Source organism: Ctenocephalides felis, unplaced genomic scaffold, assembly GCF_003426905.1.
Source record: "Ctenocephalides felis isolate EL2017-DRISC unplaced genomic scaffold, ASM342690v1 CF-g0.4_SCAFFOLD_01170, whole genome shotgun sequence".
Classification (NCBI taxonomy): domain Eukaryota; kingdom Metazoa; phylum Arthropoda; class Insecta; order Siphonaptera; family Pulicidae; genus Ctenocephalides; species Ctenocephalides felis.
In genome coordinates this window covers 33,925,385-33,943,670 of record NW_020537324.1, presented here as the reverse complement: position 1 = coordinate 33,943,670, position 18,286 = coordinate 33,925,385, and the positions used below count along the sequence as shown (strand labels likewise).

Genomic DNA, 18,286 nt, shown 5'->3' with positions numbered 1-18,286 from the left:
TCCATAGGAATTTTCAGTACAATATGCAATACAATACCCATCTAAAATATTTATCATAATCAGTGATTCTCTTTCGAGAATTGCTCCATGCTCAATGTGATTCCGAATCAGGCGTAGCTCAGTTTGTCGATCGTCGCCTCGGGGCGTCGTGTGCGGCTACGGCCGTTGTGCTACGGTTTATTGTTCGGGTCAGCGCCGCACGAGTCTATAAGGCGATGCCGTAATTGAGTATGTTACGAAGTGTAACCGAATGTAAATCAGGACTATTCTGTTCGTGATTATCGGTATCGCGATCACAGAACCTTATGTGGTCGCAATATCGTTCCAAAACTTATTTTTTAAATAGTTTTTTATGGAATCTATTTTGACTCGGAGAATTTTTTATTAGGTTTTTGTATTGTACATATATAAAGTTGTTTTATTAACTTAGCGTAGAATAAGTTATAGTTGTCACAAAAAAATCTACAATGAAAAGTTGTATATATCTTCACGTTTCAAACGTTTCTGAATATTTTGAAATACCTTAGAAAAAATAGATGTATGTGTATGTATGTGTGTATGTGTGTGGATACAAATTTTCTTCGACGATTTTGGGAACACCGATCAACCGGTTTGAATAATTCAAAAGACATTCAATTCGTATTGATAAGGAGACGTGCTGATTAGTTTTTGGCGAAGGCAGGTCTAGCCGTTTCCAAGATACGAAGCAAAAAGTGCAAAAAACAGCAGGTCCTGAGAGAACAAATCGGCCGATTTGAATGATTAAAAAAGCATTCGATTCGTATTGATGTGGAGACATACTTATTAGTTTTTGGTATAGACAGTTCCAGCCGTTTTGAAGTTACAGAGCAAATTTTCCGATTAGATCTGATAGGCATTCGCTCATAGTGTTGCGCGTGAACGTGTCGTTATAGCTGAGTTGGTTAACGCGTCGCCTTTCGCGTTAGTAGATAACATAGTCATAAACAAAGTCAAGTTGTTTTAAAAAAATGTTTTAATACTTTTTAGTTTTGTATTGTTGATACTGCATGAACCATTTAAAATTCTTAACTCAGTACATATAATTCTCGAACGAAAAATTGTTGCAATTGCAATAAAATAGTTCATTCTAACAATAAGTCCGCTTAATTAGATTTTCTTTATATATATTTCATAACAACATCGTCTAATCTAATAAGTTTTCACATTTTTTTGTCATTTTGTTTTATAACATTCATTTGTACATTTTGTTGACGGATTATTTTTATTCGTCGAATGTGTAATTACGGTACGGGAAGTTCCAGCAATTTGTCTTAAGACACGATGCCATGCGCCCCACTAGTACTTCATGTTTTATTTACACGAATGCGGTTTAAAAGATATAAAAAATAGAATTGTGGTTAAACAAGAAAAAATACACGAAGAAAAGTTAGGATAGAATTTTATGTGTGGCGGAATCAGCTCACAGAGTAGCGTTGCCGACTTACACGCTGGAGGTTCTGAATTCGAATTTGCGGCAAGAATTTGAAAAAAATATTAAGCAGTTAATTTTGAGTTATAATAGAATTATGAACTGTAATAAATGAATATCTATGTAAAAATAAACAGAACGTTTAGATATTTGATAGAGCTTCTGGGTCCCAAGAATTTGAAAAAAACAGTTAATTTAAAATAATAATAGAATTATGAATTGTAATGAAAAATATGTACCTATGTAAATATAATAATGAAAAATAAGAAAAGTTTAGTAGATGAAATGAGTAGATAGTAAAGAAGCAAAAAGAAGATTGATATAAGTAATAATGAAAAAGTATATAGAAGAATAGGATTTATATGAAGAAATTAGTATGAAATTGAAGTTTGTATAAAAATATGATTGTATAGAAGTAATATGGTAGCTGGCTCAATGCTCGAGTAAATGAGACCATTAAAAAAAACTTTGTAAATTAGTATTAACTCAAATATTATCTAACAATAAGTGAGATTAGTAATTATCAAACTTCATTAAATAACAAGTAAAGTATTAACTTAACATTCAAATATATAACATCATCATCTATTAATGAATTGTTGAAAAGTATTTTTAATCCTTGTGAAATTCTACAGTTTGCCAAAATTAGTTTCTTATAGTTAGTCGAAGTAAATATAAGCCGGTTTTTTCAAAAGATTTTTTGGAATTTATCATCGCTTTCAAAATTTTTCTTAATATTTTTTTTAATTAAAAAATTTCAATATTTCAAAATTTAAACAGTTAAAAAGTATCCATAATTTACGTAAAATCAAAACATACATAGCAACAAGCTTTAGGGAATTGAAATCAAAAGTTTACCCATCATTTATTACTGGCATTAAAATACTAATATGTCTTAATTTTTTTCTCAAATTAAAAAAAATAATATTATATTTTTTCAAAAACATTCAATTTTGTTAAAATTTTAATATTAAAAGCATTTGCATAACTTTAATACGTATTACATGAAATGAAGCTTCATAACTTTAGAAAGTTTTCCAATTTAATACTTCGGAAGAAAGAAGTTTATATTTGCGGCATGAAATCCGATTAAGTAATTTTGTTTTCTCAATGTGTCAAGTCAGTCTGAATTGTTTGATACCATACCATGTTTGATGTAACATGAATAAACTAAAAATAACCTGACGTCAACGTTTTTTCAAAAAACGACTCCACCGATTTAAAAGTTTAAAAGCCATTTTATTACATTCAATAAGAACTTGCGTTGTTTAGTATTGCATGATGATCACCCGAGTTGTTTCTTCACAATTATCAGAAAACTGCAAAAATATTTTTTTCACACCAAAAATTTGACCAAAAGATTTACTTTTTTATAAATTAATTGTTGTAAAATAGTTGTTGATCAATGAAATAAAACTTTAGAGTCTAAACCATTGTTTTCCAACTTTTTTGTTTCATGGACCTCTTGGTCTTGGCCATCGACTTTTTTTATATAACTGTACTAAAGTTCATTATCAAATATTTAAAAATACATATTAATTTTATATGTTTATCAATTGCCTTTGAAATACATAATAAAAAAATGAAAAAAATATCAACATTTGGCAACAATTTTGTAAGGGTTGATTTTACATCTCTAGACTAATGATGCCCAAACAGGGTCTTTATTTTATTGGTAGATCACAATTTTATAACTATTAATGAATCGTTTTACATTTTTAGCAACCAGAAGTACAATGACCGTCTCGAAGAGCGCAAAGAATTTTGCCAAGTCTTTTTAGAGCAAATTGTATCTTCACAAGATTAATAAACATATTACGACCGCAAATCGAATGACTACTTATGCTACCCTAATCATACATTTTTATAAACGAGAAACGATATTTTTATTAACTTTTTATTTCTCTTTCTAAATATTGTGTATGACTTTTTATTATAAATATAGTATATAGATATTAAGGTAGTGCATTGTGATCCGCTGCCGTGGGAATCACTGGTCAAAACATAAAATATTACAGATCTACGACAAAAGATTTATTCACAAAATTTCATTACAATTTAAAATTTTGAGCCTCGTCAAAATTTCAAAATAATTTCGTCACATATAAAAATCTCTAAATCCTAATTGCTTTTAATAATACAGCTTGCCTCAAGGCAATTTCCCACTTCACCTTTAGTATCTTGGTATGCTTCTTAAACAATTAGTAATCTGGAGCCATTCAATTAATGATTAGTTATTATCATCATGTCTATAAATATAAACATATATATTTTATAAGCACAGCTAAAAGCATGGAAAAATTAAGAAATTGAACCCCAAATATTATTCTGTAAGTTAGATGAGTCTTCTCTACTCTATGACGTAAAAGATCGAGTTTCCCGAAAGATACATTGTGACTTACCTTGTTGACTTTTTAATAATACCGTATTATATTTCCTCGGGGACATTGCCTCGTGTTGCTAGGATCGCTTTTGCTCAAATATTTATGAAAAAGAACGTTCATCGAGAATGTAGATGGATATAAAAAATAAATGAAAAAGTGACAATCTTATTTCAATATAACTTGTTTCCAAACTTGAATTAATAATTTAATAGATATTTTGTTAAATGTTCATGAAGTTAAAATACTGTCAGGTTTTGTAATAAATTTTTCTTAATGGGTTTTATATCTAGTTTGCATTTACTTGCAATTGCAATCCAATAATTGAAATTTAAGTCAGGTTTAGAATTAATTTTCTTTGTTACATTTTAATTTTGAATTGATTTGAATTCTGAATGTTTTGCTGCTGGTAGAAGTAACGAGTAAATATTATTACATAATTTTCAATACTATTATTAAATATATAATAATAGGAGTTCAGGATATATATTGCAAAAAGACTAATTATGCTTACTCTAATACTTTATAAATAAATGATCATATTTTTTTGGAAACCTAAATTTGTTAATTTTATAAAAAACTAGCAAACTTGGCGAACTCCGTTTCGTCACCAGATGGTTTCGCGAGAAAGATGAAGAAATTTTTTGTTTGTTTTATATTTGAAAAAGAAAAATTTGATTTTATTACACAACAGTAATGAATTTATTTTGATTACAAAAATAAAGTGTTTTTTAGTTGAACTTCTCATTGAAGTGCTCTTTGGTAAACCACATTTTTTGTTTTTTGGTCTGACGTCACAAACAAAGCAGGTGGTTTTCCAACTCGTGAACAGGTATCGTATAACTGCCCATGTGAAAAACAATGATTTTCTAAATAATCTATTTGAAATTTATCTCGCAAACACTAAGCGATTGGCCTTGCGACTTGTTATCGCGAACGCAAGGCGAACTGGAAATTGCATTCGTTTGAAGTCAAACGGAAGACCAGTCGGAATCATTGGTATGTCACCAAATCGCCAGCAATTTTTGATTGAATGGTGAAATTCAGTGCGTGTACATCATTATTATTTGCAGCAAGAATTGCTCGTTGACTTAACCAAGCATAATTCTGATAATTCTCACTAATGTCATTACTCGAATTTTTAATTACGGTGCGTGAAGTTCCAGCAATTTGCATTGAGGCACCACTAATTTTCTTAGCTATAAACCTTGCGGAGCCCGAGACCTTTCCAACGAATGCAAAATTGAGTTATATCGTTAACCCGACTTATTTTTATATATATGTAAATAAATATTCAATAATTTTGTTGAAAACTTTTGTTTTCCAAAAGCTTTTTTTTTTCAAAAAAGTATTTTTTTTCAAAAATTTGAAATTTATCAAAAATCTAATTTTCCAAAGTTTAATTTTTTTTAAATTTAATTTTTGGTACGGAAAGTTCAAGCAATTTGCCTTAAGGCATGATGCCATACACTACTAATTATGATTGTTGTCATCACTCCGGCAGTTGAATACGAATTAATTCTGCAATTCGTGAGTGTAAAGGGTGGATTTATTTTTGTTTTAATTATTATATTATAAGGATATACCTGAAAACAAATTTTACATAAAATTTTTGCACAAATGCAAGAATCTATATAAATTGCAAATCACATATATATCTTAAGAAAATTGTTATCTATCCTACATTTTCTAAAGCTTCTATCCAGAGCCGACGTAAAGTTTTCTGCCATAGTGCTTTGATAGAAAATGCCAGAAATATTTTTCCGACCGGCTGCATTATTTAATAATTCACTCTGTTCTTTTTATATTTTATTACGCTTTCTCAGATCTTCCTCCCCGTGCAGCGATTTATGTATTTTTAGCGGGAGAATTCTTGCGAATCCTTCGGCGCTTGTATGTCATTCTCGGCTTCATGGATGAACCAACAGGTATGTCGAGAGCGATGTAAGGAAAGGGTACAGCGTTTATTGCCTCCTGTAACGTATCATCTATAGGAGGAATTTGAAAGCTTTCGGGCTCATTTTATTAAAAAAAAGATATAAAGAAATCACGTTGGTATGAGGGAATTTCTTTGCTCAGATTTAACATGCTACTTGGTAAAATTTAAAAGGTGCTTATCTTACCTGATATTAGTATTTATTAAATTTTATGGTAATTGAATTAGTGTAAGAGATTCTAATACGATGATTAATAATATATTATATAATAACTAATGCGCATCGTGCCTTAGAGAAAATTGATGGAACTTACTGTACCAAAAAATAAATTTTTAAATTAAAAAACATTCAGTCTTTTTTAGAACCTAGAAAAAAATAGATTTTTGAGTATTTTAAAATTTTTGACAAAAATTCAATATTGAAAAAATTTGAATTTTTATACTTTGAAATAATTTGGAAATTTTGAACTTTTCTGCAAAGCAATCGAAGCGCGTGAGCGCCGCGTCTCCGTCTAACGGATGAACATTGGTACGGAACCCATAAAAATGTTAACAAAATTTATTCTTATTATTAAAATATAAATAAAACATCTGATACTTTGCTGTGCATATGTCTAATGATCATTTTTGTCCGCTAAAGTGCGTTTTTTTACATTTTTATTGGATCTCTGAAAACGATGGACCTGCCTTCTCAAAAATTTCATCAATTTCTTATTTTGTTAATACAAATAAAATGTTTTTTAAATCATTCAAATCGGACGCTCCGTTACTATTTTTGACACTTTTTGCCCCGTATCTTCGGGACGGTTAGGCAGCTTTGCCAAAAACTAATCAGCACGTCTCCTTATCAATAAGAATGGAATGCTCTTTGAATCATTCAAATCGGTTACTCCGTGTTCTCGAAATCGTCGACGAAAACTTGTATCCACACATGTACACACACACGCGCACGCACTCACACACACACACATACATCTTTTTTTCTAAGGTATGCCAAAATTTTCAGAAACTTTTGAAACGTAAACATATATAAAAACTTTCATTTTAGATTTTTGCGATTACTATAACTTATCCTTCAGGAAGTTAAAAAGAACATGTATAGATGAATCTGTCATCCAACCAAGTTATTCAGCAAATTGTACTCGGAAAGCTTGCTCAAATTATCCAGTGATCTTGTTTAGTTAGTTTTATAGTTTTCGAAGGAGTTTGTTTTTATAAAAAGTGTCTATGATATGTTACAATCGTACATCCTCGTCATCATCATAATCTTCAATAATTTCATGCTTTAATTGAAGAGACATGTTTTTAACTTCCGGAAGGAGAAGTTTATGATTTTATGAAAAAAAAACGATTTGTTAATTTTATGTTTTCTCAACGTTTTCTGAATCGAATGAGACCATATTTGGAAAGACATAGTATGTGTGTATGTAAGCCGATTTTTTGCTCTTTCGTCGACGTTTTCTCAAAAACGGCTTAGTTTACAAGAGACCTTGATATATTTTTTTATTATATATAATTTAATTGTTTTATAAAATGAATTATTATTTTTTAAGTTAGATTCAACCGTTTTTTATATAACCTCTACAAAAGCTTATATGTGGTTGGGGCAAAATGGATCAACCTTTACCTTGGCAAAGGTGTGAATAATGAAATATAGTAAACTAGTGGGGTGTGTGGCATCGTGCCTTAAGGCAAATTGCTGGAACTTCTCGTATCGTAACGAAATGTTCGAGAAATTAAATGTTTTCAAATAGATAATTAAAAATAAGTACTGTAACATTGTCTAATATTTATGAGAATTATATAAACTGAATTTCAAAGTTGAAAATTTTTGTTTAAAGTATATCAGAACTTAAGTCAGAATTACAATTAAAATCTGAATTATTTTCGATATACAAAAATTTTTTTTGAATTTGAAAAAAAAGTTGAAACAAAAAAAATTTTTTTTTCCAAATCGATTATTTTGTTAAGACAAGCAGAGAGTTGTTTGAATCATTTAAATTGGACGCTTAGTTCTTTCATAAACTGCCATTTCTTGCATATTTAGCTCCGTATCTTCCAAATGGCTGGGCCTGCCTTTGCCAAAAACTCAATCATTACTAATTGAATGTTTTTAGATCATTCAAATCGGATGCTCCATTCTCTTAAAAACTCGATTTCTATTTTCTGCACTCTTTGCTCTTTATCTCTATAACTGCTGGACCTGCCTTTGCCAAAACTAATCAACACATCTCCTTATCAATAGGAATCGAATGTTTTTTGAACCATTCAAAACGGTTGATCCGTACGCCCGAAAACGTACGTGGACGAAAAATTGTATCCATATATACATACACACACACATCCATTTTTTCTGAAGTATGTCAAAATGTTCAGAAACCTTCAAAACGTCGAGAAATGTAAAAATTTTCAATTTCGATTTTCGGCCCATTACAATAATTTACGCTACGGGAAGTTAATAAAACGTTAATAGTTAAAAAAAATAAAAAGTTAGAAAGTCAATTATATAAGAGTCAAATTAAATAAATAGTTGTTCCAACCTAAGTGTTTTTAAAGTATTAACGGAGTAGATATCAATTCCCGGAAAATCACAAGCATTTGACATAAAACTCATTATTGATGGTACGTGTGCATGTTTTAGTTAGCAATTTAAACGAATGTATTCAACTTATACAAATTGTATATTTCTATAACGTTTAATTATGCGTATATATTACTCTTATAAATACATAAATTGTTGATTTAATTTGTTTATATTACATCAGAGGGTATTAACTACTTTAGATAATGCGTTCTGGTGAATCTATGTAACTTATGTATACAATTCTCAATATTTATTTATATTGCACGGATTGCGAACAAATGACCCGGTAGATGCGATTCACGACTGATAAATGTAATCATTGTTTGTATTTAAATCAAGCTATTAATAATTTTCATGATATACAATCAATAATTTGAGTTTGCAAATCGGTGCAGTGTATAATAGTTTTTCTGGTATGCCATATAATCAGAAAACCTCAAAGTGAAACTCATTCACTTAAATACTTGAAATGAGTAATTATAATTTCGTAATTCGAATGTTCGTATTTTCTTCTGAACAACCCTTAGCAATATTGGATCAGATTACCTCATGCCTTCATTCTAATCGGATACGACTTTGTTTATACACATCTTCTTATATATAAAAATGGATCGCAAAATGTGTTGGTAAGCGCATAACTCAACAACGCCTGAACCAATTTGGCCAATTCTTTTTTTAAAATGTTCGATGATGTCCTAGGATGGTTCTTACGGCGAGAAAAAATCAAATAATTGTCAAGAAAACCCTAAAAACAGCCCTTTTATTTTTTAATCGAGTAGGCAACGAAATTTGTAGAAAAAACAATGATCTATGTCATGACATTTTGTGTAGTTTTTGATTTAATTTTTAATATATTTATATAAACTTAGAAATTACTTTCTATTAATTAACGAGCTATATTGGCAGACAAAAACATTGATGTAAATGAATTAAATTTCATAATTTAAGAACAAATTACAGGCGAATCAGTTGATTCGGCAATTAACCAAGACGATCCACCGAAGTTTTTAAACTCGCTGGATTTGCTAGGATTGTCACCTCACAATCTTCAATTAAAGGTTGGATCGGCAATTATAATGTTGCGAAATATCGACCAACCGCGCCTTTGCCACGGCACAGGGTTAGCGATAAAAAAACTACCAAACAACGTGATGGAAAGAACTATATTGAAAGGATAGTATAAAGCAGAAGATGTTCTCGCACCGTGCATCCCAATGTTTCCGACTGATGTGCCAATGGGACTACAGTTTCCAGTGCGTTTATGGTATCATTAAGTGTTTGTGGTATTAATTTGGAACACGCATGTTTCTCGCATAAAAAATTGTATGTTGTCTGTTCCCGCATTGGAAAACCATCAGATTTGTTTGTCTATGCGCCAGGTAATCAAACAAAAAACATCGTTTATCACAAAGCACTACAATGAAAATTGAACTGATTTTTGAATTATGATTTACATGATTAAAATTACTTGCTTTTAAATGCGTATAGTGTTTTATTTAATTATTTTTAATTCACACCGAATTATTACCAGGGTGACGGTTCTGTTCAGGATAATTTTTTTGCAAAGAATAGAAAAAAAATAGGAACAAAACACCGCCACATTACAGATTTTTTTGACAGGACGAAGTCTGTCGGGTAGGCTAGTTTTTTATAAACATACAATAGTTTGTTATTACACTTAAAAGAACGTATATTATATATCTATAAAATATGAATTATATAACGATAGAGTGGTGCATGGCATCATGTCTTAAAGCACAATCCTGAAACCTCCCGTACAGTAGTTTTTTTTAAACTTCAAAGAGATTAGATTTTTGAGAATTTTGAAAGTTTTTAAAAAAATCGACTTTTTAAAGATTTTTTTTTTGTAATTTAAATTTTTTTAAATTATTTTTTAAAACAATCGCGCTGCCTTGCTATTTTAGAATTAAAGTCCATAAGCGTCGCGTTCCTGGCTAACTCATTACGAAAGTCATAGCAGTATTTATTATTAATTTTTTATGAAATATCTGATATTTTGGTTTGTCTAATATTCATTTTTTGAACTATTGAAATCGGACGCTCCGTTCTCTCCAAAGTGAATTACTATAGTTGGCACTTTTTGCTCCGTATCTTCGGAACGGTTAGATCTGTCCTGACCAAAAAATAATCAGCACGTTTTTTTGTCAATAGGAATCAAATGTTTTTTGAATCATTCAAATCGGTTGATCCGTGTTCTCGAAATCGTCGACGAAAATTTGTATGCGCACATATATACATACGCACACGCACATACATCAATTTTGTTCAGAAACCTTTGAAACGTATACGTACAAAAATATATAAAAGTGTCATTTTCTTACCTTAAGTTGTTGAGTCACAAGTATTTAGAACAATTGTTCATAATCATGATCAATTTTTAATAATTATTGATTATGTTTATTCTTCGATTGTTTAATTACTGTACGTTCCAGCATTTGCCTTGATAAAAATGATCATTAGACATATGCACTTCAAAATAAAGCTTTGGTACTGGAAGTTCCAGCAATTTGCTATACTTATACTCCAGCAATACTTATGATTCTATGGCAAGTGAAAAATATTTGAATGTAAAATTCGATCCTGCTGCTCATCGCAGACGGATACAAATCCGAAACGGTGCCGGTCGGCTAATCCTCCCGGTGGTGTGGTGTCGTTTTCACGAGACTGCTTTCTGATCAAATCACGTTCGATAAAATGATATCAAAGCGATTCTATAGCCGGTCTAAAAATAAGTGGGGTTATTATATGTACAATATACACCTATACGTTATCTGCATTGTATTTTTATTTCTGTATGTGTACGTGAATTCATTCGCCCTTCTATGCTGATTGCACGATCCGTTCCATTTTTGTTTTATAAAAAATAAATTTAGCATGAAACTCTACTTTGATACGTCAAACCGACTGACATATCCATCTGATTCGGCGCTAGAACTAAATCTCAAAGCGTTTTCCATTCAGAAATACGTCAAAAGGTTTCATGGAAATGAATGGATATCGCACGTGCCAATAAAATTTTTATTTAGTTCCGTTGCCTTACAATGTAAGAAATTTGCGGATATAGACAGTATTATTGAAGTATTTTATTTAGTTGACAATTCATTAAATAGAAATATGTATTTTTGCTGTAGGTTGTATTAGTTTGTTCTGGTAAATTAGAAAAGAAAAAAATAAGTAAATTTAATTCAAATAAAATATAATTTTTTGAGTGACGGGGCGCGACGAGTGGTAAGATCTCTGCTCTGCAACCATAAGGTTTCGAGATCAAATGATGTAATAGTATTATCCATATTATAAAGTATAAAGCCATAATCATAATCTAGTCAGATGTTGTGCGTCATTGTCGTAGTAATCAGTTCATACATTCATATTGCGCCTCTAAAAGTAAATTTTGAGGGTGGTCGTGGTTCGGAATTATTTCTATCACAATCAATGAACTTGCATTGCATAATGAGGTGTTTGATGGAATTTTGATTATATATTCATTTTTGTTCACTTTCGTACAATACTGATAATATGGACAAAATGACATAGTACAATTTTGCAAGAACTATAAAGGGTAGTGTGTTTGGTGTCAGGAAAAAAAGAATTTAAACGTGTTAACTTTTACTCTAAAAACAAGAATAGACTTCCATTTATTGCAAAGACATTTTTTTGACGGTCTAAACCTGGAAAAGTTGGTTACGATTTGATTGGTTCTCTTTGGGCTTATGTGTCATTTGTTGCAAAGAGGACCAAACGATTCATTTGTGAACTAGTTTCTTAAAAATTATTATCTTTGTATATCCTCAACTCATATGCCATTTTGTCCGTATTATATGGACAAAATAGTTTTTGTAATTAGTTGCATTCTTTACCTACTGGCACTCAATGAACCTAAGATGAGTCTAATATCATTAAATAAATAAATATTATCAAGGAATGAGCAAATAACATCATGTCATTTAAAAGATAATATATCCTCAACTCATATGCCATTTTGTCCGTATTATATGGACAAAATAGTTTTTGTAATTAGTTGCATTCTTTACCTACTGGCACTCAATGAACCTAAGATGAGTCTAATATCATTAAATAAATAAATATTATCAAGGAATGAGCAAATAACATCATGTCATTTAAAAGATAATATATTTAGTTTAAGTTTTTTGGATAGCTATTATTAAATATCATTTTTGAACTTGTGAACTAAAAGCCTCTTTTTTCTTCAGAAGCTCCAAAATTAGGCTTTCTAGAAACAGTATAATAACAGATCTAAAACAATAGGTGATTTTTTTCAAAATAACAATTTAAAATTGGAAAAGAACAAAGTTGATAAAAATTAATACATTGTTCTAGTGCGCTGGCTGAACTAATTGAAAATTAAGTGCGTTTCAGTTTTGTATATTTATGCTAATTTTAGGGGTATATATACTATACGCCGCCGACATATTCTGTTTTTTTAAATTATTTTATTGAAATGTGTCAACATCGAAATTTTTTTTTGTTAAAACTATATTATAAATAGTTGTACCGGACTAGTTTTTATTTATCATGGTACTAGGATGTTATGTACGTTTCATATGTTCGTTTGATGTCCTGTTCTATTTTTTTTACCAAACAACTTTAGTTTGGTAAAAGTTGAATATCAACTAGCTTTGCGGTCGCAAATACATAAATCACGTCTTTTTAATAGAACCAGCATCGCACCCATGTGCAAGTTTTGAATATAGTGGAATATATGGTTATTTATGAATTCTAATTAAAAGTTTGTCTGCCACAGTTGAATTTTGGTTCTCTCGTTGTCATATTAGTTGTAGCATGACTTTGAAGTCACCACAGATTTGCGGATGACCCGAATGAATGACCGATGTGTTGTGTGGGACGCCATGATTAAGGTCCGAGATAGTTATCGCTTCCGAAAGTATAGTAATTCGACTTAATTAAAGCACTACTATAAATTGCATATTAGGAACTGAAAGGCACCGTTAAAATATATCCCCGTCTTAAAATAAGGACGTGACTCATGACTCCTGACTAATAATAATTTATATAAATGTGATGTTTTGCATAACACATAATTGGTTTGAATATATCTTTGACAAAGTTGCCTACGCCAATGGATATTGATAAATATAGTGTTTAATTTTACTCTGGTTTACTAGGTTTTTGCAAATTACGGTAGCTACAGTCGTTTGAACAGCTAAACTATACTGACCTTGAGATAAGGCCCAAAGAGATAAAGATGAAGTATGTTTGTTCGAACAAGTTTCATTATTGCATTGAGTCAGCGCTCTAAATTAACATGGTTTGTAGACTAATTTATTTTTATAGAGACAAAAGTAATTTTTTTTATTCAATTTATTTTAATATTAACTGTTACTTGTATACAAACAGATCAATTTGTTTGTTATTTTGTTGTAAGTAGAACTTTAGTACTTAATTACCAGCTATAGTTTGGTTTTGTGTGACATGTATTTATTGTCTTGTTTGGGTGAAATATAAACAGATAAAGACAAATCTAACTTATCTAATAAGGCAAAAAACGATGGAGAAAGGAAAATAAAAATTCAATACAAGGAAACAAAAAATTAAACTTAAATCCACACAAAGATTATTTTTTTAAAAAAATGTGTTTTGTCATATATTGTTATATTATATTCATAAGCATTATATTCATGAATGAATATGTTATGTCCTTCGGGTGAACGGTTGTGACACTCGCCCTATTCTTATATGATTTGACTTTATGACTAACACATCGACAAATGTTCTAATTATCAATCGGTTTACTTTTCTCTCAGTTATCAGTTTACTGGTAAATTAACAATTTTTTTGCTGATCAAAATAAAATTGGCACAACTGTACCCACCCCTCTCTACTTGTCATGGAGAAGTGGCAAAATGTTGTGTATTATCGAATATACACGTCATGGATATAAATAAAAGCTTAGTAAATTGCAATTTTTGAGAAAATCAAAACATATTATTGAATTATTAAATGTTTAAAACATTTTTAAGCATATTGGTATAAAATAAGTAGAAGATTTGGGGAATTATTTTATTATATCACGATAAATCACATGGAGGGAGGGGTCTAGTAAGATATCACGTGGATTATTTATACCTATATTTTCAGAAAAAACAAATTTACGCTTTTTTCGTTAATTCGAAAATTTTTTCGTAACTAAAATACACGTGAAGTTTGGTGGGGGAGTGGGGGTTATTCTAAATATCACGACGTATCACCAAGGGCAAATGGGGGTCCAAAAATCCCTAAAAAAATTGATCACGTGATTAATGGACGCCACCTAACCCCAAACGCGAAGTAAGTTGTTACAACGGCCTTTTTATAGAATATGATTAATTGTGGAATAATAAACAATAGTTACGGAATTATCTTTACTTTATTCGATAGAGGAATAGTTACAGCACCTATCTATCTTGATTTTGTAGAAATATATTCAATGGATCTCAAGATATATTAATTCAAAAAAAAAAACTGTTACATCAAGCTCCTATCAGATCAGACCTTCCTGATAAAACGCCCACGAAAGGTCAAGATTTGGCTCACATACACCTTCACTTGATTACTCTACCACAGTATGATTTTGAATTCTTATTTAATAAATAGATAAGGTAAAAGACCCAGTTATTGACCCTGGCCCAGTTTCTGACCTTTTCAACTTTTTTTGGAATTAATTAAAAAACTATACATTTAATGTGAAAATAATTTTTTTCTTAATTGACAGTAATTTATTCTATGCCTCATTAATGTCAATTAAAAAAATATAAAAAATATTAACTAAATAAAAAAAATTTTTTAAACCAAAAGTGACTGTGGAAGCCATTTTTTAGCTTTAGTCTAAACAGTTTATGTAAGGAGCTACGACAATTGAGTTCGTGCACTAATTATGATGTAAGTACGAAAATCTAACTAAAAATATACAAATAAGTCAATAATTAATTAAAATTTATTTTAAAATATTTATAAAACATATTAAATTTAGTTTTATTACTGAAATTTGAGGGTCAATAACTAGGCTCAATTTTAAGTGTATGTCACAGTTGTTGACCCTGCAATTCTAACCTTCTAAAAGCTAGGTTATCTGTCACATGTTCTTAGTCACTTGTTCATTAAATGTAAAAATAATAATATTTATTGTTATCTTATATTTTTTTTACTATTTTTCGTAGTAAAGTGATAAATTTACATTTAATATTCATTGGTATAAATGAAAGATTGTATTTAAATCTTGTAAATACATCTTTTAAGTGATAAAATTATTAATAATTTGAAGAAACGAAAAGCTAAGGAAAAGGTACCGACAGTTTATACATCTGATTCGTGGTTAAAATATCATGACGACAAAGAAGCAAAGAAACGAAAATTAGAAGAAGAAAAAGAATTGAAAAAAGCTGAAAGGTCCAAAAATAAAGCCATCAAGGAGGCAGAAAAAATAATTAAAAAAGAAAAACTTGAAGAAAAAAAGAAACAAAAAGCTCTTAAAATAAAAAAAAAGTCCAAGTAATTTGAATAATTAATTTTAATTTTTTTGTTTGTGTATATAACAAGACTTGAACTATTTATACGTTAAATTTTAACAAACTGTATATTTTTAGAATAAATATTTAATTTATTTATTTTAATAATAATTTCAGTTTATTTAAAATTAGTAAGCACTTCATAACCTAATCATGATTAAATTTGAGGGTCAGAAATTGGGCTACGGTCAGGGTCAGAAACTGCCACACGAAGAATTCTGAGGGTCAGAAACTGGAGCTCTAATGTCAATTTTTAAAACGTCAATTTAAAATATAAATTTAGTTCAAATAATTTTTTTATGCACATTACTTTATTTTAAAAATCCTAAACTAATAGATAAAATTATAATTTTCTTCATTAAGTTAAGTTTTATATTAATTATTATAGTTTAACCTCCACCGTCACTCTAAAAAGGTCAGAAACTGGGCCCCGTACCTTATTTCTTATTTAAGAGAAAAATATTTATAGATAAAAATTTTTATTTTTCAAAGGTACACCCATTTGGTTAAAAAATGTTTCCATAGAGTTAATAAAAATACTGAAAATGAATATCAATTACAATTACAATGCAATAACTTTTAATTTTTTTTTTCAATTCACACGAATGAAGTCGTGGGTACAGCTAGAAGTATAATATGATTTAATCATTTAACTGCTACATATTGTCTCTTCAATTTAATGTGTTTTAGTTTTCTACAAATACGCTACAATATTTCGAGTACAATTGTCTGTCTTGTGAGTGCTGTATCTCTGATGTAAACAAAGTTCTTTGAGAGAACCTACTTGTTTAATACGAGATGTATGATGTGGTACATTGAGTTAACTATTCCTTTGCTAATTGCTAAAAGTAATTAGCGCTAATATGTTGGAAGGCATGACATATTTGCTAAATTTCATGGTACATAATGAAAAGGCCTGGGGTGCGATCAACATATTACTTGAGGGAAATCTGAAGCCTACCGTAGCAGCAATATAACATTAAGTAACATAAAAATATACACATCTTTATATGTTGGAATAAATGGAAAATTAATCATTATTAATTAACATATTTTTATTAACTTGATTCAATTTGTTAAAAAAAATTGTTTTCGCCTTTCCCGCTATTGAAGTTTAGGATTTTTTTTAAAATTTTAGGAAGAATTGTGCAGTTAGTTTACAAAAGGTTCAAGAATTTGCTAACTTCTCATAGAGTATGTTACAGTAATTGCAAAAAAAATCGAAAATGAAAATTTAAGCATATTTTTACGTTTCAAATTCTTCTGAACATTCTGAGCATATCTTATGTTGGCGACGATTAAAAAAACATTCAATTACTATTGATGGAGAGACGTGCTTATTAGTTTTTGGCCGAGTTTATTAGTTTTTCGAAAATACGGAGCAAAAAGTTCCAAAATTGGTATTTCAGTTTTTGAGAAAACTGAGCGATCGATTTGAATAATTCAAAAAACATTTTACTTGTATTGATGAAATGAACAACTGGTAAAATTTTTGGGAAGGCAGGTTCAGTGATTTCGGAGATCCAATAAAAAAAGTGAAAAAATAAAGCCATTACGTCATATTATCATATATAGGAATTATAATAATATATTATTGTATACTTGTACTTATAAGTACAAATTTTGTGTACATTTATATGCGTTTGGACGCGGCGGTTATGCGCTTCGATATTTTGACTCTAAAACTGAGACAGATCGGACCAAAACGTTTCGAAGATACTAGGACGGAGCGTCCGACTGGAATGATTCAAAAACAATTTATTTGCATTGACAAAATGAAGAAACGATTAAATTTTTAAGATTAAACTATTATTAAACATATGCACATCAACTTTTAAAGCTTTTAAAATGTTTACGCTAAGGAAACTATGCACTACTATTTACTACAACACACTTGGAAAGAATATTCCCCATTTCTCAAAAAAACATGTTGCGATTAAAGAATTTTGATAATTTCTTTAAAATAGTGTTCTTCGCATTAATTTATTCTCTGTGAATTTGCATTTTTCATTTTACATGAAAACTGAAAAAAAAAAACAAATATAATATATTCCGACATCGCCGGCACATATGCCAGTGCATAATTTACCAGAATAAACCTGCATAATTCATTTGTAAGTTGTAACTAGATTTGCTTCTACGAATTAGCGGTTTCTCTTTTTTCCTTGTCAAATTATACAATCACAATTATAAAAATAGAAGTATTATTCGGATAATTTGTTAGTTTTTGAAAATTGTTTTCAAACCGATCATCATTGTATACGTTACTATATTGATCACATCAACTGGAAACATTATTTATATAATGTATATGCAATTAACGAAGTAAGAGATAATACTTGTAATAATATTGAATTATGAACTAATTCTTATGATTAGTACATTGCTGAA

At 29.7% G+C, this 18,286-nt stretch overlaps 1 protein-coding gene across 1 annotated transcript in view; it reads left to right on the top strand.

Annotated features, from left to right (window-relative positions):
• Positions 1-18,286, top strand: part of LOC113366056 (1-phosphatidylinositol 4,5-bisphosphate phosphodiesterase classes I and II-like) — a 297,562-nt gene that overhangs the window by 166,977 nt on the left and 112,299 nt on the right. The gene's annotated exons all lie outside the window — the stretch shown is intronic.